The 23,339-nt window shown below is 40.0% G+C and overlaps 1 protein-coding gene across 1 annotated transcript in view; it reads left to right on the forward strand.

Moving 5' to 3' along the window:
- Nucleotides 1–23,339, forward strand: part of LOC150107040 (sperm-associated antigen 1-like) — a 190,864-nt gene that overhangs the window by 14,628 nt on the left and 152,897 nt on the right. The gene's annotated exons all lie outside the window — the stretch shown is intronic.

The raw sequence follows: 23,339 nt of genomic DNA on the forward strand, positions 1-23,339 counted from the left end.
TATATGTGGAACTATAAGGTGGGTGATTATCAGAAGCTCCGTAGTCAACTAGCATCAATACATTGGGTTGATGAATTGTGTAGAAAAGATGTTGGTAATGTTGGAAAAGAATGTTGGTTATGCACTACATGTGTTAGATACTTATCATTGCCCATGCAGTGCATGGGAAATGATAAGTATCTAACAAATGCAGTGCATAACTGCATACAAAGAGTTAAGCAAATGAATAGAGTAGGAGTGAGAAGGATAAATGGCGAAATCAAGCAAGCAGTGTTACAAAAGAAGTTGTTATAGAGGAAATACAAGACAGTTTACAGTGAACATATGCATGAAGAATATAAAGTACAGGACAGAAAAGTGACAAGCATGGTTGAAAAAGAATATGAGAGGAGATTAGCCAGCCAGGTCAAAGCTAATCCAAGGGAATTTTTCTGCAATGTGGCAAGCAAGAGGAAAAATAATTATGGCAGATTGAATGCTGCTGGCCAGTTATGATAGCAGTGCAATCATAGCAAATTATGTAGTGGAATTATTTAACAAACACTTCATCAGTGTATATCATAGTGTTGTAAATGCTGTGCAGTGTGTAGAAGGGAGGCAAGAATTAGGAGAATTAAAGGTGAAAGAATTAAGAGGTGTATCAAGTGTTGCTCAGGTTAGATGCTAATAAGGCTGTGGGAATGGATAACATATCACCACATATTTTTAAAGAATATGCTGAAGAGTTAGCCATGCCCTAGTCCTGGTTATTTAATGAAAGTCCTGCAGTGGGGGAAGGTTCCTAAGGAGTGGAAAGAAGACAAAATGCCTCTCCAGAAGCATGGTTCGAGAACAGAAGTTTCCAATTATAGGCATGTATATCTGCAGTTGGGATCTAAGTGTTAGAAAAATTTCTTAGAAATAGAATACAGGATTGGATTGACAAACATAAGATTCTCTATGATGATCAGCATGGATTTGTGAAGGGCAGGTCATGTTTTAGCAAACTTGCATATTATTATTATTATTATTATTATTATTAAACAAGACCTCATGGAGTCAAAGACTCATCTAGGAGGTCCTTTTATCTCACACACATCTCATCATACCGGGTCTTAAACACATTCAAACTCCTTGCAGACACCAAACTCTCAGGCAAGGCATTCCAATCATTCACAACTCTGCACAAAAAAAACCTGCCTCTCACTCCCCTACTCACACCCTCTTTATACAGTTTCCAGGGATGACCTCTGGTTCTCCCCTGATCTCCCACTATTCGCTGTAGAACTTCTCCACCATTGATCCTATAGCAACCCCTTACCAACTTGTAGGTCTCTATCATATCTCCCCTCTTCCTTCTCTCCACTAGTCTCTGCAAATTACATCTTTTCAATCTTTCCTCATACTCGACATTCCAGAGGTCAGAAACTACCTTAGTCAGTCGCCTTTGGACCCTTTCCAACATCTCTTCATCCTTCTGAAAACCAGGTGACCAAATCTGGGCACAATAGTCCATGTGTGGCCTAATCAAAGCCTTATACAATGGAAAAAGAATCTCCCTACTTCTACACGTCAGTGTCCTCCTCATCATTCCCAGAAGTCTTTGTGTTGTCTTCACAATTTTGGCGATGTGACCCCTAAATTTTAGATCCTTATCCACTATCACTCCCAGATCTCTTATTTCCTCTACTTCCAACAATATATTCTTACCAAGCATAAATTCTGCATCCCATCTTTGTTTTCCAAATTTTAAAACCTTACATTTTGCAACATTGAACTCACATCCCCATTTGCTTGCCCAATCAATCAATTTATTCAAGTCTTCTTGCAAGGCCACAACATCTTCACTACTCTTTATGGTTCGTCCCAACTTTGCATCATCTGCAAACAACTGAATATCTCCATCCAAATCTTCACCAATATCATTAATATACAAGTTAAATAGTAATGGCCCTAAAACAGATCCCTGAGGCACTCCACTAGTGACTTTCCTTTTCCTGGATATTGCACCCCCATACACAACTTGTTGATACCTATCAGATAGCCAGTCTCCAATCCAATGCACTAATCTAATATCCAACCCCATCTGCTCTAGTTTGACTGTTAACTTATCATGAGGCACTCTATCAAAAGCTTTTGCGAAATCCAAGTATATTACTGTGTATCCTTCTCCTCTGTCCAAGGAAGCAGTCACTTTATTGTAATAAGTAAGTAGATTACTAAAACACGACCTCCCTTTAGCAAATCCATGCTGTCCATCAAAGATTATACCATTGTTGTCAACCCAACTCTGGATTCTAGTTCTCACAAGCTTCTCCAACAACTTTAACCACAACACCTGACACACAGATAGGCCTATAGTTTGATGCTTGAGTTCGATCACCTCCTTTATGAAGTGGCACAATCTTGCCCTCCTTCCACTCTTTAGGGACTTGACCAAGTGCAAGACTCGTATTAAAAAAATATGTCAAGGCAGGTGTCAACTCTCTGGCACATTCCTTCAGAATACGCGGTGATATATTATCAAGTCCCACAGCCTTATTTACATCTAGTTTACTCAACTCCCCAAACACCTCTTGCTCACTTACAGTCAGTCTCTCCTCCCCATCATCAACTGCTCTTAATCTCTCCATGAAGTCACATTCACAAGATTGAAAGATCTTTATGAACTGCTCATTAAGTATCTCCACCACACATTCTGCAACAGCTGTCTTTATACCATTTCCTCCAATCAATGTCATCCTTCCATAATCATTCTTTCTTTTGCTGGCTACATATCGAAAGAACTCCCTAGGATTCTTTTTAGCTTCATTAGCTAACTGCTGTTCATACCTCTCTTTAGCTACTCTCACCAACCAAGTCACTCTCCTTGCCTGGTCTTTGTAGAACTCATGAAATTGGTTACTTCCACTTCTCTTATGCTGCCTCCACAATGCCCTTTTTCTCTGTATTGCATGCTTAATCTTTTTATTCATCCATCTCACACCTAACTTATTTAACCTTCTCACCCGTGGTATACATTTCGACATTGCATCCACTAAATATTTTTTGAAAATCCCCTAAGCTGCATTGATCTCTTTTCCAGCTAACTCCTCATTCCATGATACACCTGCAAGCTGTCTCCTGAGCTCTTCATAATTACCCCCCTTGTAGTTCCACATATACCCTTTTTTCACAGGGGTCCTTGCACTGCTGGCAACCACCCAAGTAATCACCTCATGGTCACTTTCACCAATTGGTGGATGATTTGATACCTCATTGATAATTACATCCTCCGATGAGATGACCAAATCCAAGACCCTTAATCCTCTTGTGCCCTCTGTTACATACTGTCTGAGGTAGTTATCCCTCAAAAACTCAAGAAACTCATTTTCTTTATTTCCAGTTGCTATCTCTTCATTCCAGTCTATATTGCCATAATTAAAATCACCCATAATGATCACCCTTTTCTTATTTGCTTGGCTTATTTGACTATACATTTCACTATCACCACCACCATCCACATTACCAGGTCTATAACAACATCCCACCAAGTATTTGATTCTATTCACCTCTATCTCACACCATACTGCCTCAAAACCACTGGCCCCATTTCCCCCTTGCATCTCTACCTTGTATGGACATAACTCTTTCTCTATCATCAATAGCACTCCCCCTCCCTTTTTACCCCTTCTATCCTCACGAAACACATCATACCTTTCCATCTCTATTCCTGTCAGGATGTCATCCTCATCTAACCATGTCTCACTTATTCCGACAATCTCTGGGTGCACAGACGCAATTAGTGCAACCATTTCATCCGCCTTGTTTCTTATACTTCTAGCATTGGTATACAAACACAACAACTCATTTCTGGATCTACAGCTAGTTCCACTGATACCACTCACTCGATGTGATCTCTCCATGCTGGACTGGGGCCATTTCCCTTTCTGCTTCTTCATTTTAGAACCCTTTGCAATTCCATCTGTTTCCTTTTGATCCCTGATCATCCCATTACTTTCCTGCCTACACATTCTCTCACCTCCTCTTGGAGCATCCACCTTTCTCATGCTGTGTATCCCTGTCCACCCTGAGCCTCCCCGTTTCCCTGCTCCTCTTGCACACCCATTCTCTCATTATCTATACTCATACCACTCACTTCCACATTCATTTCCACTCTTTCAATCTCTCCTGTCTTACTCTCCTGCTCTTCCACATCACTCCCCTCTTGATCTGATTCATTCTCTCTATTCACTTCTCCACTTTCCAGCAGCAGTCTCTCCAAGCGACTCACACCATAACCACTCAAATGCAGTCCATCGCTCCCATACAGCTCACTTTGTCCCTCAAACTCATTCCACACATTAACAAACTGTACTCCCATCTCCTCACACATTTTAGCCAGAATATCATTCATAATCCTTGCTCTCCGCCTCATTTCACCATAATCATACCTAGGTAACACACTGACTACCCTTCCTGTCACACTATTCTCCTTTATCTTTCCAAGCAGTCTCCTGAGATTCATTTTGACATGCTCTTTGTTCTCTCTCAAATCATTTGTACCAATTAATACAATTAACTCTTTTGCTTGTTCCCGCCTCATATTCAATGCCTCAATCACTCTACTCATTTTACCACCTGGAAAACATACCTTGTGCATTTTATCCTCTAGCACACCTTTAATAATGGAGTCGCCATACAACGCCACTCACTCATCTTTTGTTAACTCTTTCATGCCATCATGATTTATTTTAATAGTTTTGACCTGAATTCTCTTAATTTCATTCCACATCCATTTCATTTCTTGCTTCATCCAATCCAATTCATCTTCTGAACCTCGCGACACATTCACTCTATCATTAAATCTTTCTAACTTTCTAACTCTCGACTCTCTCTTCTCACTTTCCCTCTCATTCATCCTTCTTTGTTTCCGTACTTTTGGTCCAACATACGTCCAACTTTCACTGTCATTCTTCTCACTTTCACTCTCACATATCTTTCTTTGTTTCCGTACTTTCGGAGTAACATGCGTCCAACTTTCGCTATCATTCTTCTCACTTTTACTGTCATTCATCTTTCTTTGGTTCAGTACTTTCGTTCCAACATGCGTCCAACTTTCACCATCAGTCATTCTTTTTTCGCTATCATCCATTCTTTCGATTTTTTTTACTTGCGGTTTCTGCACCACGCCATTTCTACTTTCATTCGTTCTCTCAATTTCGTTTCTTTCCGCCTCACTTTCGTCCCTTTTAACATCCGTTATGGTTGTCAAATCGCTCTTTTTCTTTTTTCCTGATTTTTTAACATTTTTTCGCCTGTCTTTCTCGCCATTCTCTTTCAAACGTGCACTCACGACACAATCGGTACTAGCACTTTCTGTCATCAACTTCATATTCGCATTCATCAATTCCTCGTTCAGGTCACATTTCGCACACACCCTTCTTCCATCCGCACTAAACATCCACAAATCATTTATGTAATCGAAGGAATACATATAACAGACCTCACACTTAACGAACCTACTGAAATCCAAATTAAAATCATGGAATGACAATGCAGCCGCCATTTTTTTTTCTCTGCAGGTTACTAGGTCTAATATTAACGTTTTCGTATTTAGTTTAAGCAAGAAAAAAAACCCCACACTAATAATATCGGTAGCGTACAACGTTTACAGCCGCTCTTACTTAAACAATTACGCATATATACTTAATTATTCCTAGTAAAACTTATCTGAATCAGGAGCTCTTCAAAGCACGTTCGTAGCGCGTGACCCACCATATGTTTTACGAAAAGGTGACAAATGTGTTGGATAAGGGAAAATCATATACAGTGATATTCTTGGACTTTGCAAAACCATTTGATAGATTACCACATGATAAGTTGTTGTACAAGCTGCAGAGTATAGAAATGGTTACATGGATTGGAGATCGGTTCTCTGAACGATACCAAGTTCTGTATGATGGAGCCATGTCTACGAAAAGGAAGGTGACTAGTGGTGTGCCTCAGGAGTCTGTTCTTAGGCCTGTACCGTGAAACTTTATTATTATTATTATTATTATTATTCAGGCCTCCAAGGAGTCAAAAGACTCTTCGAGGGAGGTCCTTCCTAAGACATAAAGTCTGTCAAGACTCATCAAGGGGAGGTCCCCCCCCTGAGAAACACAAAGTCTATCATACCACTCTTTAAACTCACTGACCGTTCTCGCTCCCACCACTCCATCAGGCAATGCATTCCACGGCTCAACCACCTCCACACAAAGAAACCACTCCTTACCCTCTTGCTCACAGTTTCCTTTCGTAACTTCCAGGGATGGCCTCTTGTCATCACTCCTTCCTGCTGATCAACCAAGCGAAAGAACTCCCCAGTGTCAACCCTGTAACCACCTCTCAACAGTTTAAAAGTCTCAACCATATCACCTCTCCTTCTTCTATCCACCAAACTCTGCAGTCCACATTCTCTCAGCCGATCCTCATAACTATCCTTGTACAGTCCTGAAACCATATTTGTCATCCGTCTTTGTATCCTTTCCACAGTTAATTTATCCCCTTCAAATCCTGGGGACCAAATCTGAGAACAATAGTCCAAGTGTGGTCTGATCAGAGACTTATACAACGGAATGATAACCCTCTTATTTCTGCAGGTCAGTGTCCTTCTCATAATTGCAGCAATCCTCTGTGTTACCTTCACCACCTTTGCAATATGTCCCCTAAACTTCAGGTTTCTATCAATCATCAACCTCAGATATCTCGTCTCCCCTACTTCCTCCAGTATAACTCCTCCCATAGAGTATGCAGCATCCCATCGATGTTTCCCAGACCTCAAGACCTTCCTTTTTGCTGCATTAAACTGAAATCCCCATTCATTTGCCCATCTATCGAGCTTATTTAAATCCTCTTGCAGGGCTACCACATCTGCACTATTACTAATAATCCTTCCCAGCTTCGCATCATCCGCAAACAACTGAATATCCCCTTGCAATCCACTGGCAATGTCATTGATATAAAGGTTAAACAATATAGGTCCCGGTACTGAACCCTGTGGGACCCCACTTGTAACCCTCTGCCTCCTGGAAACTGCTCCACCATACACAACTCTCTGATACCTATCAGACAGCCAATCCTGAATCCAGTTGACCAATCTGACATCCAGACCCATGTGCTGCAACTTAAATATCAGCTTATCATGTGGCACCCGGTCAAATGCCTTCGGCAAGTCTAAGAAAGTTGCAGTATATGCCTTTCCCTCATCTAATGTTCTTGAAACTTTATTATAAAAGGCTAGCATATTGCTAAAACAAGAGCGTCCTTTCACAAATCCATGTTGATTCTCACAGATAACATTACCCTCATCTGCCCAATGCTGTATACGGTCCCTCACTACTTTCTCCAAGATCTTAACAACTACTGATGACACACCGACTGGCCTATAATTAGACACTTCCAGTTTGTCACCACCCTTATGCAATGGCACTATCTTACCTTCTTTCCATTCCCTGGGCACCTTTGCCAAAGCCAGACTTTCATTGAAAAGTCACGTTAAAGGCACTGTCAATTCCCTAGCACATTCTCTCAAAACTCGTGGTGAAATACCATCCAGTCCCACAGCTTTACTGACATCCAGAGTACTCAGTATCTGAAACACACTCTCCTCCTGTACCTCCAGACCTCGAACCAGTCCTATCCCTCTAGCATTAAAACTGACTCCTCTAGGATGAAATACTCCAATAAAGTGTTCATTGAACAATTCCACTATGTCCTCTGCATCAGTCACTCTATTCCCATTTTTATCCCACAATATCATTCTTCCACAGTCATTTCTCCTCGTACTGGCCACATAGCTAAAAAATTCCCTAGGATTTTCTTTGGATCTTAGGGCCAATCTCCTCTCATATTCCAGTTTCGCTTTCCTTACCACACAAGTCACTCTTCTGGCCTGTGTCTTATATTCCTCATGCATCTCTTCACCTATCTCCTTATATCTCTTCCATAGCCTCTTTTTCGCATGCATTTCCCATTTAATATTGTTTGTCATCCACTTTACTCCAAATTGCGTCCTCTTCTTCACTCGTGGTATACAACTTACCATTGCTGATAACAAATATTCTTTCACAATTTCCCACGCACTAGTGATATCCCGGCCTTCCAATTCCTGCCTCCATGAAACTTCCCGAAGTTGACGTCTAAGACTATTATAATCACCTGGCTTATAATTCCACATAAGTTCCTGTCTCTTTGCTACTCCTGCATGTCTATTCATTTTCCAAGTCAACACCATATGGTCATTCTCTCTCCAACTGGTGGGAGAGACATCAACTCAGTTATTATCAACTCTTCTGATGCTATAACCAAATCCAAAACTTTTGAACCTCTTGTTCCCTCTGTTACATGTTGCCTAAGACATTTGTCCCTCAAGATTTCTAGAAATTCCATTCCCCTATTGCTACATGCAGCTTCCTCTCTCCAATTTATACTACTGAAGTTAAAATCTCCCATAACAATCATTCTTCTTGCACTTGCCAAACTTAGCTGTCTAAACATCTCTTGGTCCCCATCCTCTGTGCTCCTGGGTCTGTAGCAACACCCCACTAAATATCCTGTCTTGCCTACCTCTACCTCACACCATACGCTCTCAAAATCATTTGTCTCACTTCCTTCCAAATTCTCCACTCTTAGAGGACATAGGTCATAACTTATCATAAGCAGTACCCCACTTCACATGGATGACTGGGGATATTCAAATGTTTGCCGATGAGATGATGCAAAGATAGTAGAGAATTAACATAGCACTACAATAAATTTAGTTTAATCCTTTATCCAAGTGTGAGCAAACAAAGTTTTTGCCTGAAAGTATCTTCAGGACTGGGGTAAGGTGGTACAACACCAGGACACTTCTTGCAAAGGTGGAGCAAGCTACCAACAATCCTATCTCAGTATCTCCCATAATGCAAAACTCATCTCCTTGTGGATATGTATAATGTTATGCATTAAAGGGAGGGTCACTACCCAGACTAGTTTCGACCTTTATTGAGGTCTCTTCAGTGGGAGCCAGGCCCGAGTGGAGATACCAGGCAGAAGCATTAGCAAGGTCATCTCTACCTATAGGAGTTGCCAAATGGTGTGCCACCCTTTTTTAATAAATTACTCTGGATTTAGAGAAAGATGTTGAAAGTTTATTTTTCACTTGGTTAGACTATAATAAATTTAGTTTAATCCTTTATCCAAGTGTGAGCAAACAAAGTTTGCACCTGAAAGTATCTTCAGGACTGGGGTAAGGTGGTACAACACCGGGAAACTCGTTGCAAAGGTGGAGCAAGATCACAACACTCCTATCTCAGTATCTCCCATAATGCAAAACACATCTCCTTGTGGATATAGGTAGAGATGACCTTGCTAATGCTTCTGCCTGGTATCTCTACTTGGGCCTTGCTCCCACTGAAGCGACCTCAATAAAGGTCGAAACTAGTCTGGGTAGTGGCCTTCCCCTTAATGCATAACATTATACATATCCACAAGGATATGTGTTTTGCATTATGGGAGATACTGAGATAGGAGTGTTGTGAGCTTGCTCCACCTTTGCTACGAGTTGCCTGGTGTTGTACCGCCTTACCCCGGTCCTGAAGATACTTTCAGGTGCAAACTTTGCTTGCTCACACTTGGATAAAGGATTAAACTAAATTTGTTATAGTCTAACCTAGTGAAAAATAAACTTTCAACATCTTAATTCTCTACAGGAAGATTTGAATAGATTTTTGGTTTGAACTAATGAGTAGGGTTGCAGTTTTAATATTAATAAATGCTAGGTGTCACACTTTGGGATATAGAGATATGCCAGCAAAGGTTGGTCTATTGGTAGAGCCTTTGCTACTAATGGCTCATGCAAAAAAAGTTAAGTAAGTTTGAGCATGGTTAGTAGTTGGAAGTGATCAATCGTTTGATGCTGTTAGCACACTCTCCCTTGATGAGTATGGACTCCCTGGAGGTGTCACATAATAACAATAATAATAATAATAATAAGGCTATGCACTGTATTGGTGGAGTTGTACTTCAAGAAGTGGATGAGATTGGGATCTTGGAGTGATGGTGGACAGTGGACTGAAGTTCCGAGGGCACATCTCACATGTTACAAAGACTGCACATATAGCTGCTATGATAAAAAGTACATTGACATGTAGAGAAAAGAAGGTGGTGGTGGTGGTGGTGCCTTTATGAAAACTAGGTAGTGGTCATCTAGTTTTCGTTGTGATGTGGAAACACTAGGGAGTGGTCCAAAGATGAATAACCAAAGTGATATCAGGACTCTAGAGTGTTGGCTATGAAGAGCGTTTGAGAGAATGTGAATTATAGAGGTTGGTGGATAGGAGGAAGTAAGGAGATATAATAGAGACTTTTAAGAGATTCTATCAGATTAATACAGAAGAAATTATAAAAAGAGTGGATGTTAAGATGGGAAGAACAAGAGGCTATCCCTGGAAGTAGTATAAAGATGTGGTGAGGAAGAGTGTGAGGAGTAGATTTTTATGTGGAGAGTTGTTAGTGAGTGGAAACTTCAAAGCTAATTATGATAGACATATTGATGGTTGAGTGGGTCTCCCATAGTGAGTCTGATGACTACATGATTGATGGCTACCAAATAATAATAAGGTAACCTCCATTTCTGGATCTGAACTGTATAAATCAGAACCAGCTCATGTTCTTACTTGTTTAGAGGAAAGTGTAGAATGCTGATGGACAGTTTGGCAGAGCAATGCCCATTAAAATACTTATAAAAGAAATATAATGCAGAAAAATAAGTTTCTGTGAGAAAGTGATTTGAGGGAGTTCAACAGAGATTAGTCTCTCACTAGTCATTCACTGTATAGGACACCAACATCTACAATCTAATACATTGTGGTCAGTGGCGTAGCTAGAGCTGTTGCCACCCCTCTCAATACACACCAAAAATACTACAAAAAGTCAAAATGACGTATGAGGAAATAAATTAAAACACTATGTTTAGTTTTGATGTAAAACTTTAATTTTGAAATTCTAAAATGTTATTTTACTTGCTTTTCTGTTAGCAAAATCGTCGATGACATTGACGAAGTCTATTTCATAGTGATGAAGATAATTCTTAATCAAATTTTATTTTGAAAAACTCCTCTTACAACTAGCAATACTTACAGCAATTGTGAGGAATATTCGCAGTAGTATTACAATATTTGGAACTGAGTTCTCTAGCCCGTATTTTAGAATTAACTGCAAAAGTTCAAAAAGGTTCAAAGTGATGCCCGGAGTGGACTGTCCCCTCTGCACTCCCCTAGCTACACCACTGATTTTGGCCCATAATGTATTATTGTTTGACTATTTCTCCTTCTTATAATTACATGATTGTCTTTTTTTTTTTAATATATCAACCTCACACACAAGAAGACAGAGAAGAGTGAAAGATAACAGTGTAATAGGTAAGATTGTCAGTATGTTGCTGAGATATGACGATGATGAGTTGCGACAGAGAGCCAAAATCATGAATGGTATGCTAGCAGAGCTGTGTGAGGAGAAGAGAGTGAAGTTTGTAGATCTATTCCATATGCTTGAGGGAAGAATGAAATTATACAAGTGTGATGGATTGCATTTAAATGGCTTTGGAGTGAGTATACTGGAGCAAGTGCTGCTGGATGAAAGTACAGTGTGTGTGGAAGTACAGTATATGATGCATGGAAGAGATCAGAAGAAAGAGATGAATTGAAAAATCAGGAAAGTGGTACTGAAGAGACAGAAGTGCTTGGCAGTGGAAATAATAGTAGTGTGAAAGATGAAGAGAACGGAAATGCAAAAGGAACAGGGAAACAGGGAGAACCCCGGTGGACAGGGAGACATGGCATAGAGACAGTGAATGTTCAAAGCGGCAGTGAATGTGTGTATGAAGATGGAATATATTGTGATGTGGAATTTGTAACTGAGTAGATATATGTGGTAAGTGGTGATAAACGTGATTGGACAGGTGTGGTGGGGAAATCACAACCAACAAATGCCAGAAGTATCAAAAATAAGGGGATGAAATGGTTTCAGGGATTGAGTTTATTAGGCCCAAAATCATTGGAATAAGCGGAACATGGTTGAATGAAGATGATATGATAATGAGAATAGAAATGGAAGAATACAGTATTTTTCAAGAGGATAGAAAGGGCAAAAAAGGAGGGAGAGTGCTGCTGATGATAACAGGTGAATTAAGTCCACATGAGGTAGACATGAAAGTGGGAAATACAAATCATAGTGCCAATGGTGATGAGGCAGTGTGGTGTAACATGGAGGTTGAGAGGAAGACATAATTAGTTGGATGTTGTTATATACCTGGGAATGTGGAGAATGGTGATGAAGAAATGTATAAACATCTTGGATTAGTGAACAAAGGAAGGATAATTATTATGGGTGATTTTAATGATGGCAGTATAGATTGGAATGAAGAAATAGCATTTGGGAATAAGGAAAATGAATTACTCGAGTTCTTGACAAATAACTATCTCAGGTAGCATGTAAAGGAGGGAACATGAGAATTGAGAGTTCTAGATCTAATAATTTCATCAAGGATGTGATTGTAAGAAGGGTTTCACACTTTCCTCCAGTTGGTGAAAGTGATCATGAAGTAATCACCTGTATTGTGGCTAGTCATATGCAGACTTTTGTGAGGACAGGATATATGTGTAGAATTACAAGGCTGGTGAATATAACAAACTTAGGAGACAACATGGAGCTATAACATGAAACAAGGAGTTGAGCCATTAGGAAATAAATGCTGTATGGGAATTGATGAAGAAATACATAACAGCATCAGTGTGTGAATGTATTCCGGAGGCTAGAAGGCTGAATAAGGTAGGTGTAAAATGGATGATTGTGGAACTTAAGCATAAAATCTGTAAAAAGAAAGTACTTTAGAGGAAATACAAGATGAATAATAGTAATAATCAGTCACATGAAGAGTATAAAGAACAAGCCAGGAGAGTGACTGAGTTAGTAAGGAAAACAAAAGTAGAGTATGAGTAGAAATTGTCAAATCTGGCAAAGAAAAACCCTAGAGAGCTTTTTAGATATGTGGCAAGTAGAAGGAAAAATGATAATCATGATAGGATGAAGTTAAGGGATGAAAGTGGAAGAATGGTAACTGCTGCGGAAGACACTGTTGAGGTTGAATTTATAAGGTTATTTCATCCTGATCAGGGTGGAATCATGAGGAACGTAAGTGTAGAGAACATATTAGGGGATGGCTTAATTGTGAGTGAGCAGGAAGTGTTTGAGGAAATAACTTTGATGTCAATAAGGCAATAGGATTTGATGACATATCACCACCCATCTTAAGGGAATGTTCCAGGGAATTGGCAGTAGCATTGGCATTCCTGTTTAATAAAAGTCTTACAACAGCACAGATTCCAAGGGAGTGGAAGAAGGGTAAAATTGTTCCACTGCATAAAGGTGGTGATAAGGCTGTAGCTTCAAATTATAGGTTGGTCTGTATATCTGGAGTTGTGGTGAAGGTATTGGAGAGATTGGTGAAAAGTAGGATACAGAAATGGGTTGATAATAGCAGTATTCTCTGTGGTTATTGGTATGGGTTTGCTAAGGGGAGATCACGTTTTACTAATTTACTTATGTGCTATAACAGGGTGACAAATATTTGGACAGGGGAGATGCATATACAGTTGTGTGCTTAGATTTTGCAAATGCTTTTCATACACTGCCACACGATAAGCTCTTAAATAAATTGAAACAGATGGGACTGGATAACAGACTTCTGAGTTGGATCACTGACTGCCTGTCAGATAGGTATCAGAAAGTTGTATATGGGGATGCAGTATCACGAGAAAGAAAGGTAATTAGTGGTGTGCTGCACGGGTCAGTTTTGGGACCATTGTTGTTCAATTTGTATGTTAATGATATTGGGTTGGGTTTAAAACTGGAAAGAGCAATGCAGAGTCAAGTGAATGTTATGGCCTTACAAGAGGACTTGAATAGAGTGCATGAACTGGCAGGTAAGTGAAACTGTCAGTTCAATGTTGCAAAGTGTAAAGTTTGAGATTTGGAGATTTGGTAAGCCATGATGGGATGCAAAGTATACACTTGGTGGGGAAACTTTAATGGAAGTAGAGAAGATGAGAGATCTAAAAGTAATGGTAGATTGAGGACGTGAAATTTAGGGGCCACATTGCACAAGTTGTGAAGACGTCACATCGGATAATAGCAACGATGAGGTGGCCTTGACATACATAAATTGAGAGGTTATGATACATTGTATAAGGACTTGATCAGGCCTCATATGGATTATTGTGCACAGAATTGGTTGCCTGGTTTTCGTGGCAATGAGGATATGTTGGAAAGGGTCCAGAGAAGATTCACAAAGGTAGTCAGTTGTCTTTTGAATGTGAAGAATGAGGACAGATTGAGAGAATGTAAGTTGCAGAGTCTTGTGAATAGGATTAAAAGGTGGGGATATGATTGAGACATCTAAGCTACTCAGAGATTGTTATCACGTTGACATGGAGGAGATTTTTCATAGAATGGGGGGGAAAGAAGTCATTGCTGGAAACTGTATAAGGAAAGTGTGAGCAGATAAGTGAGGAAATTTGTTCATCAGCTGAACAGCCAAGACAACCCAATTTTGCCCACTAGGGGGGCATTTTTAGGACTATAGGACTGATTTCAGTTGCTTTCTTCAGCCACATTTGCTTAGTGTTAGTACCTGCATGCACATATCATTATTTTGTGATCCCTGAAGGTGGTAATGTAACATTACCAAAATATAGGAAGTATTAATTAATGTAATAAATTTAGTTTAATCCTTTATCCAAGTGTGTGCAAACAAAGTTTGCTCCTGAAAGTATCTTCAGGACTGGGGTAAAGTGGTACAACACCAGGCAACTCCTTGCAAAGGTGGAGCAAGCTAATATCACTCCTATCTCAGTATCTCCCATAATGCAAAACACATCTCCTTGTGGATATGTATAACGTTATGCATTAAGGGAAGGGCTAGTTTTGACCTTTATTGAGGTCTCTTCAGTGGGAGCCAGGCCCAAGTGGAGACAAGTGGAGATACCAGGCAGAAGCATTAGCAAGGTCATCTCCTCCTATAGGAGCTGCCAAATGGTGTGCCACCTTTTTATTAAATTACTCTGGATTTAGAGAAAGATGTTGAAGTCCACCTGGCTCTCACTGAAGAGACCTCAATAAAGGTTGAAACTAGTCTGGGTAGTGGCCCTTCCCTTAATGCATAACATTATACATATCCGCAAGGAGATGTGTTTTGCATTATGGGAGATACTGAGATAGGAGTGTTGGTAGCTTGCTCCACCTTTGCAAGGAGTTGCCTGGTGTTGTACCACTTTACCCCAGTCCTGAAGATACTTTCAGGCGCAAACTTTGTTTGCACACACTTGAATAAAGGATTGAACTAAATTTATTATAGTCTGACCAAGTGAAAAATAAACTTTCAATATTAATTAATGTTTTTAATTAATTATCTAGTATACGTTGTCTTTCCCCAAAATCTGACAGCTAGTTAAAGTACTAGGGTGGTCTGAAAAGCTCTCGGCATAACAATGAAAAAACGAATTTATTATTATTATTTAATGCCTCCAGGGAGTCCAAAGATTCATTAAGGGAAGGAGGGAAAGCACCTCCTCTACAACCCTGTCTCCACTAACTGACTACAACTATACCATCTACTGCCAAACACCACCACTAGTATTTCCACAGACAATCACAAACATCCGTGCCCACGGCAGGATTTTAACACACAGCTTTTTGGCTGGAGAGTCGATATGATAACCACTCAACCAACCCTTAAGACTAATATATTTATTCCAGTGATGCTCGTGCCATTATTCTGTCCCTGTAGTGGTTCTCATTAAGACCTGCTGAATACCCTCTACAACTGCAATCACCTCTTGATTTAAAAAAAAAAAAAAACACTGACCAGTGAGGAAGAATTTTTAGTTTTGGAAAGAGACAGAAGTCAGAGGGAGCTAAATCTGGGGAATATGGTGGATGTTCCAACAATTCATAGTGCACATCCCTTAAAATTTCCCATTGCCAAAATACCTTTCTGTGCAGATGAATGTCCTGATGAAAGATGATTTTTTCTTCTGCATACCGGGTCTTTTTTCATGAATTTTTTCATCTAATCTGGTTAAGAGATCGGAATAATATTCCCCAGTTATTATTTTACCCTTTTCAAGATAATTAATCAGCAAAATGCCTTTAGCATCCCAAAACACCGATGCCATGACTTTTCCCTGCTGATGGAATCAACTTTGTGTTCTTTGGAACAACCAGCTTCTGTCCACTGTTTTGATTGCTGTTTGGATTCTGGTATGTAATAGTGAATCCAAGTCTCATCCATAGTAATAAATCGATGCACAAAATTAGTTTTATTCTTGTTAAAATGCTCCAAGCACTGTTCAGAGATTTTCATGCGAGTGCATTTTTGATATGCTGTGAGCAAGTGTGACACCCCTCTTGTGCAAAGCTTTTTCATTTGCAATTCTTCATGCAAAATATATCCATGTTCTTTTGAAATGCCTATAGTCTCAGCAATTTCACGCACTTTGACTCGCCAGTCATCCAATACCATATCGTGCACTTGATCAATGATTTCTGGTGTTGTTACACTTTTTGGATGTCCTTCACATGGATCATCTTCAAGGCTGGTATGGCCACATTTAAATTCAGCAACCCATTTCTTAATTGTTGAAAATGAAGGAGCAGAGTGCCCATAAACGTTTATGAACTTCGAATGAATTTCTTTTGGCATTAAACCTTCTTTTACAAAGAATTTTATAACCGCACAATACTGAATTTTATTTATTTTTAGGGAGACAGACAACACTTTTTGCTTCAGACAGCTGTATAGAACTAACTACTTGATAGAATGACTTGCAATTTCACATGGATGCTTGTGACAGATGTACCAACTTAGAAAAAAAAATCGTCCTGATAGTGTTGCCACCAATGGTCAAGGCCGAGAACTTTTCAGACCACTCTCGTACCTTCTTGTTCCAGATTTCATGCTTATGCCACTCATTCATCCATTTTATGCCTACCTTATTCAGCCTTTTGGCCTTCAGAATACATTCACACATTGATGCTGTTATGTATTTCTTTTTTAATTCCCAATCAGCATCTGTGTCCTTACAACTCAATTCCTCATTCCATGTTATAACTGACGAACTTTTTTCCTAAGCTTGTCATAATCACAAGCCTTGTACTTCCACACACACACACACACACACACACACACACACACACACACACACACACACACATATATATATATATATATATCCTTTCTTAACAGTATTGCTAGCCACGATCCCGGTGATCACTTCATGATCACTCTTACCAACCAGAGGAATGTGCGAATCGTCACTCAAAATTACATCTTCTGATGAAATGATCTGAACTAAAATTCTCAATCCTCGCATGCCCTCCTTTACAGGCTGCTTGAGATAGTTATATCTCTCAAGAACTCTAGAAATTCATTTTCCTTATATGAAGGGTTTTAGTATTTTCAGGAAAGATAGAGAAGATAGGATGGAGGGAGGTGCACTGTTGATGATCACAGATGGATTGCCCTAAAAAGAATAGGAGATAGTCGGAGGATGGGTGTTCGTATTATGCAGTCTGGCATGAGATTAAGGACAGTAAGACAAAATATACAGTTGGTCATTGCTACAGGCTAGGGAGTTCCAAGGATGATCTGGGAGACATGCAATGGCAAATTAGATTATGATTACAGGTCAAATGGTTTTTGTGGGGGGGGGGGGGGGGACTTCAACTATGGAGATATATCGACTGGAAGAAAGAAAGATTACATGGCAGGAAGGAAATGGAATTTATACACCTACTAAGAAATAATTATTTGAGGCAGCATGTGATGGAATGGACTAGAGGTGTGAAAGTATTGGACATGGTCATAGGATCAGAAAACCTATCCATAACCAATGTGACCACATTGCCTCCATTTGGTGAACCATGGTACCATGTGGTCTTGACTTGGAAGATTGTAAAACATGAGGAATATTCTATCAAGAAAGGGTATATGTAGTACTATAAAGCAGGTGATTATGGCATGCTTAGGAAGAAGCTTAAATTTGTGACATGGCATAAAACACTACAAGATAAGGATGTTAGTAGTATATGGGAGATAGTTAAGGGTCATCTAGAGGAAAGAATATTACATTGTATACCTAGGATAAGGAGGGTTGATCAGGTAGGCATTAGATGGATGACTAATATCATTAAGCATGAGCGACAGAAGAAGAAATTGTGTGGAGAGCATATAAAGAAAAAGGTGACCAGTAAACTCACGAACAGCACAAGGCTCTGACAAGAAAAGTGACCAGCATGGCAAGGAAGGCAAATTCAGATCATGAAAAGAATCTAGCCATGCGGGCCAAAGAAAATCCCAAAGGGTTCTTTTGTTATGTGGCAAAGTAAGAGGAAGAATGATTATGGAAAATTAACAACTTTAATGAGTGATGATGGCCATGAGGTGGCAGAAGCAGATAAAATAGTTGTGGGAAAGACTAGATTTTGCATTTTTTGTCTTTCTTGCACTTTCTCACCTTATAATTTCTCTCTCTCTCTCTAGACACCTAACTCCGAATCCATTTAAGTGTAGTTCATGAGAATTATATAAGCCCTTCTGTCCATCAAATTCAGACCATAGGTGTATAAACTGTATACCATTCCTGCTTTATTTGTGATCATTGTCCTTCTCCATTTGCTTTTATAGTGTTGCAGTAGACTTAGAATCTTCACCCTCCCGCTCTTCATTTTTTTTATCTCTTCCAATAACTCTTTCATATCGCCTCTCATGCAATATTTTTTTTCACCTTTCAAATCATTAGGGCCAGTAATCATCGCATATGACCTCAAGTCTTGAAGGAATGCACAAGGTGGTTAAAGCTCCCTTGGCATACCTGTTCAACATGAGTCTTACAGCTGGACAAGTCCCAAAGGAGTAGAAAGAGGATAAAATTGCTCCTCTTCACATTGAGAGGGGGGGGGGTAAGACTCAGGCTACAAATTACTGGCCAATCTGTATATCTGGAGTTGTGTTTAAGAAGTAAGAAAGTTCTGAGATCTAGGATATAAACGTGGGTTGACTTGTGCACTTATGTATTACCAGAAGAGGACAAATGCATTGGACGAGGGAGATGCATATACGCTAATATACTTTTGATATCATTCGAGAAGGTTTTTGATAGATTGTCACATGTTTAACGTATATGTAGCTGTTTTCAGATGATGCAAAGTTGGTGAGAACAATGAAGGGGTTAAGTGGATGTTGTGTTCTTACAGAGGATTTAAACAGACTTCATGAATAGGTAGCTCATAAAGCTCATACCAATTCATAATTGTAGAGTAAAGGGTTTTTGAAATTTGATAAGCAACAATTGGTGGGAAAGGTCCAGAGATGACTGCCCATGATGGTTTCCCGTTTGTGGAATGTGGAGTAAGACAGATTGAGTGATGCCATTTGACCTATGAAGAGGAGTGGAGAAATTATTATTATTATTATTATTATTCGTGACACCTCCAAGGAGTCCGAAGACTCATCATGGGAGGACACCTACAGTTGTCTCAACCACTACACCGAACCTCTACTACGAATCATCTCCATCAACACCATCTACCGCCCACCTCCACCACTACCACAACTAGTATTTTTTGTCTGTAAATTGGTTATTATTATTACGGGCAATTCCAGGGAGTCATTAGACTCATCGAAGGAGGACCGAAATCATATTCACACAACTATTCGACATTCATACAAGTATCTATCATATCTCGCCTCTAAACTCATTCACTGTCACAGCATCCACCACAGACTCTGGCAGCCCATTCCACTCATTCACCACTCTAAAAGTAAAGAACACAACTCTAACACCTTTACTAACCACACTTTTGCCCAGTTTCCATGGATGTCCCCTAGTCCTCCCACAACCAGCCCTGTTCTCAAAAATATCTTCTGAATTAATTTTATAGAAACCCTTCAGTAATTTGAATGTCTCAATCATATCTCCCCTCCTCCGCCTATCAACCAATTTTTGCAACCCACAAATCCTCAACCTGTTCTCATAAGGTTCATTCCACAGACCTGCTATCATCTTGGTCACTCGCCTCTGGATCCTCTCAACCTCCTCCCCATCAAGAAGAAACCTAGGTGACCAAATCTGGGCACAGTAGTCGAGATGGGGTCTTATCAAGGCTCGATACAGAGGAACAATAACCTGCTTGTCTCTGCTTGTCAACATATTCTTCAGCAACCAAGTGATTTGATGAGCTGATTTGGCCACTTTTGCAATGTGCCCCCTAAACTTTAACTCCTTATCCACCAACACTCCTAAATCTCGTGCCTCATCAATTTTTTGGAGTACAGTTCCACCAATATAGTAAACTGCTGCCAATCTTTTCACCCCAAAATGTATAACCTTACATTTTGCCACATTAAATTGACATCCATTCTCCTTAGCTCAGACCTCCAATCTATCCAAATCATCTTGCAAAATTTTGACATCATCTGCATTCACTATTGCCCTACCCAACTTTGAATCATCCGCAAACAAATGAACTGTTCCTCTCAGATCCTTTCCTATATCATTAATGAATAAATTAAATAGCAGTGGTCCAAGAACAGATCCTTGTGGCACACCACTAGTCACATGCCGTTTTGTGGACTCTACTCCTGAATAAACCACTCTCTGATATCTGTCCTTCAACCACCCTCCTATCCATCTCACCAACCCCATATGCTGCAATTTACTGATTAGAATTCCATGTGGTATCCTGTCAAAGGCCTTAGAAAGGTCCAGTAGAATCACTGTAAACCCATGACCCTTATCCAGTTCAGCCGTCACTGTGTTATAATACGCGAGCAAGTTACTGAGGCATGACCTATCCTTCATAAAACCATGCTGTCCCCGATACAGTATCCCATTTTCATCTATCCAATCTTGTATTTTCCTCTTGACTATTTTCTCCAAGACCTTGATAATGATTCCTGCTATGCTGATTGGCCGGATTTTCAACAGCAGCCTTGGAACCACCTTTATGCAGTGGAACTATTTCCCCCCCCCGGGATTGACCCAGACCCAAGGCTCAAATTAAACAAAATGGTCAAGGGCACTGACAATTCTTTAGCCACTTCACTTACGACACGAGTTGGTATACCATCCAATCCCACAGATGTATTGACATTAAGGTTCTGTAATAGACTAGTTACCTCTACTTCATTCATCACAATTCCAGTATAAGCTGTTGTTTCTTCCATTCCTGCAATGTCACCACCTGGATGATATACTCTTGCAAAGTGCTTGCTCAGTAATACCACTGTATCGATTGATTCGGTTACCTCCCTACCCTCAGCATTTTTTAAGATCATTCTGCCATGACCATTTTTCCTTTTACTTGCAACATATTGAGAAAACTGTTTGGGATTCTCTTTAGCCTGCATGGCCAATTTTCTTTCATAATCCGCTTTTGCTTTTCTTACCACCCTTGTTACCATCCTGACCTGAGCTTTATACTGTTCCTGCACCTGCTGGTCACCTTTCTCCTTAAATTCCCTCCACAATTGTTTCTTTTTTTGCAGCTCAAGCTTAATAGTGTTATTCATCCATTTAACCCCTACTTGATTTCTTATTCAGACTCTTGGTATACAGTCAACCATTTCCTCCTGCAAACACTTCTTAACCACCTCCCATGCACTATCAACATCCAGCCCTTGCAGTTTTACATGCCATGGCACTAAGCCACGCACACTCCTAAGCTTGTCATACTTACCAGCCCAGTAACTCCACATGTACTCTGTCTTAATTGTAAATTCCACTCCTTTAGCCACCTCCCAAGTCATGACCTTATGGTCACTCTCACCAATTGGTGGCAACATGGCCATGTTCGTTACAGCCACATTCTCAGTTGCAATTACTAGGTCAAGCATTCTCTGTCCCCTGGTATTTTCCACTACATGCTGTCACAGATAGTTGTCCCTTAATAACTGCATAAAATTCCATTCCTTCCTCCCATGTGCCCTCTCCTCTTTCCAGTCAATGTTACCATAATTGAAATCACCCATAATAATTACCGTCCTTCCACTCATTTCTTCTATTTGCCTATGCATACTATCCCCACCATCTATTCCATCACCTGGTCTATAGCAGCACCCAATTGTATATTTTGTTCTGCTAGATTCTATCTCACACCAAACAGCCTCAAATGTGCTCTTTTCTCTATCCTGCAGTTCAGCTTCTATACTCCTTGGCTACAACTCATCAGCTATCATCAATAACACTCCTCTCCCCTTTTTATTCTCCCTGTCACTCCTGAACACACTATACCCGTCGCATTCAATCTCACTAGCTTTATCATCTTCTGTCAGCCATGTTTCACTAATACCAACAACCTGTGGCCTGGAAGTGCCAACCATGGCCAAAAACTCTTCCTTCTTGTTCCTAATACTCCTGGCATTAGTGTACATGAATTGCAGAAGCCCATTAGTCCCATCCTTACTTTGATGCCTTATACTAACTATCCCATTCTGATTTGTTGTCCTTCGTACTCGCTCGGGCATATTATACTCATTCATACACTCAACTGCCTCACTAAAGTCTGTATATCTACTCCCCCCCCCCCTTAATAAATCTAGTTTCCCTGAGTCTGTACATCCACTTCCACATCATTCATCAACACTTTTTCAAGCCTCCGTACACCAACTCCATTCAAATGTAACCCATCCATCTTATATAAATCCTTTTGCACATCGAACTCACTCCACACATCCACAAATTCTACACCACTCTCCATGCATAACCCATGCATAAAGTCATTGGCAATTATGGCCCTCCTTCTAAACACTTCACTGTCATAATGCGGTAAAATACTCACAATCCTAACTCTCTGACTCTTCTCTTTTGCTACCTCAAGTAATTCCCTCACATCCTCTATCATTTCCATTTTGTCTTCTTTCAAATCATTTGTTCCTGCCACGATTATAATCTCTTTCACCCTCTGTTTTTGCACTCGAATAGATTCGCTGACATCCTTTACGTTCGCACCCGGCTGGTACGATTTCGTCAAACTCTCAACTATCACACCTCTTAATAGCGAATCCCCATACAGCACCCACTCCTTCATTTTATTGACGTTTACGAACATTCTATTATTCTATTATTTTTCATAAGAGACTTTTGCCGTTTATTAGTCGGTACGTTCAGCACACATTTTTCCATATGCTCCAGTTGCCTTTTTGCTCTGTGTATCGCTCCTTTCAAATGTGCGATTTCACTACTCGCATTTATCTCACCATTTTCATTATCAATCAAATCATCCATTCGCTCTGTATTTCT

This window comes from Typopeltis vanoorti, chromosome 5, assembly GCF_054136105.1.
Source record: "Typopeltis vanoorti isolate ZY-2024b chromosome 5, IOZ_Tvanoo_1.0, whole genome shotgun sequence".
In the NCBI taxonomy this organism is placed as follows: domain Eukaryota; kingdom Metazoa; phylum Arthropoda; class Arachnida; order Uropygi; family Thelyphonidae; genus Typopeltis; species Typopeltis vanoorti.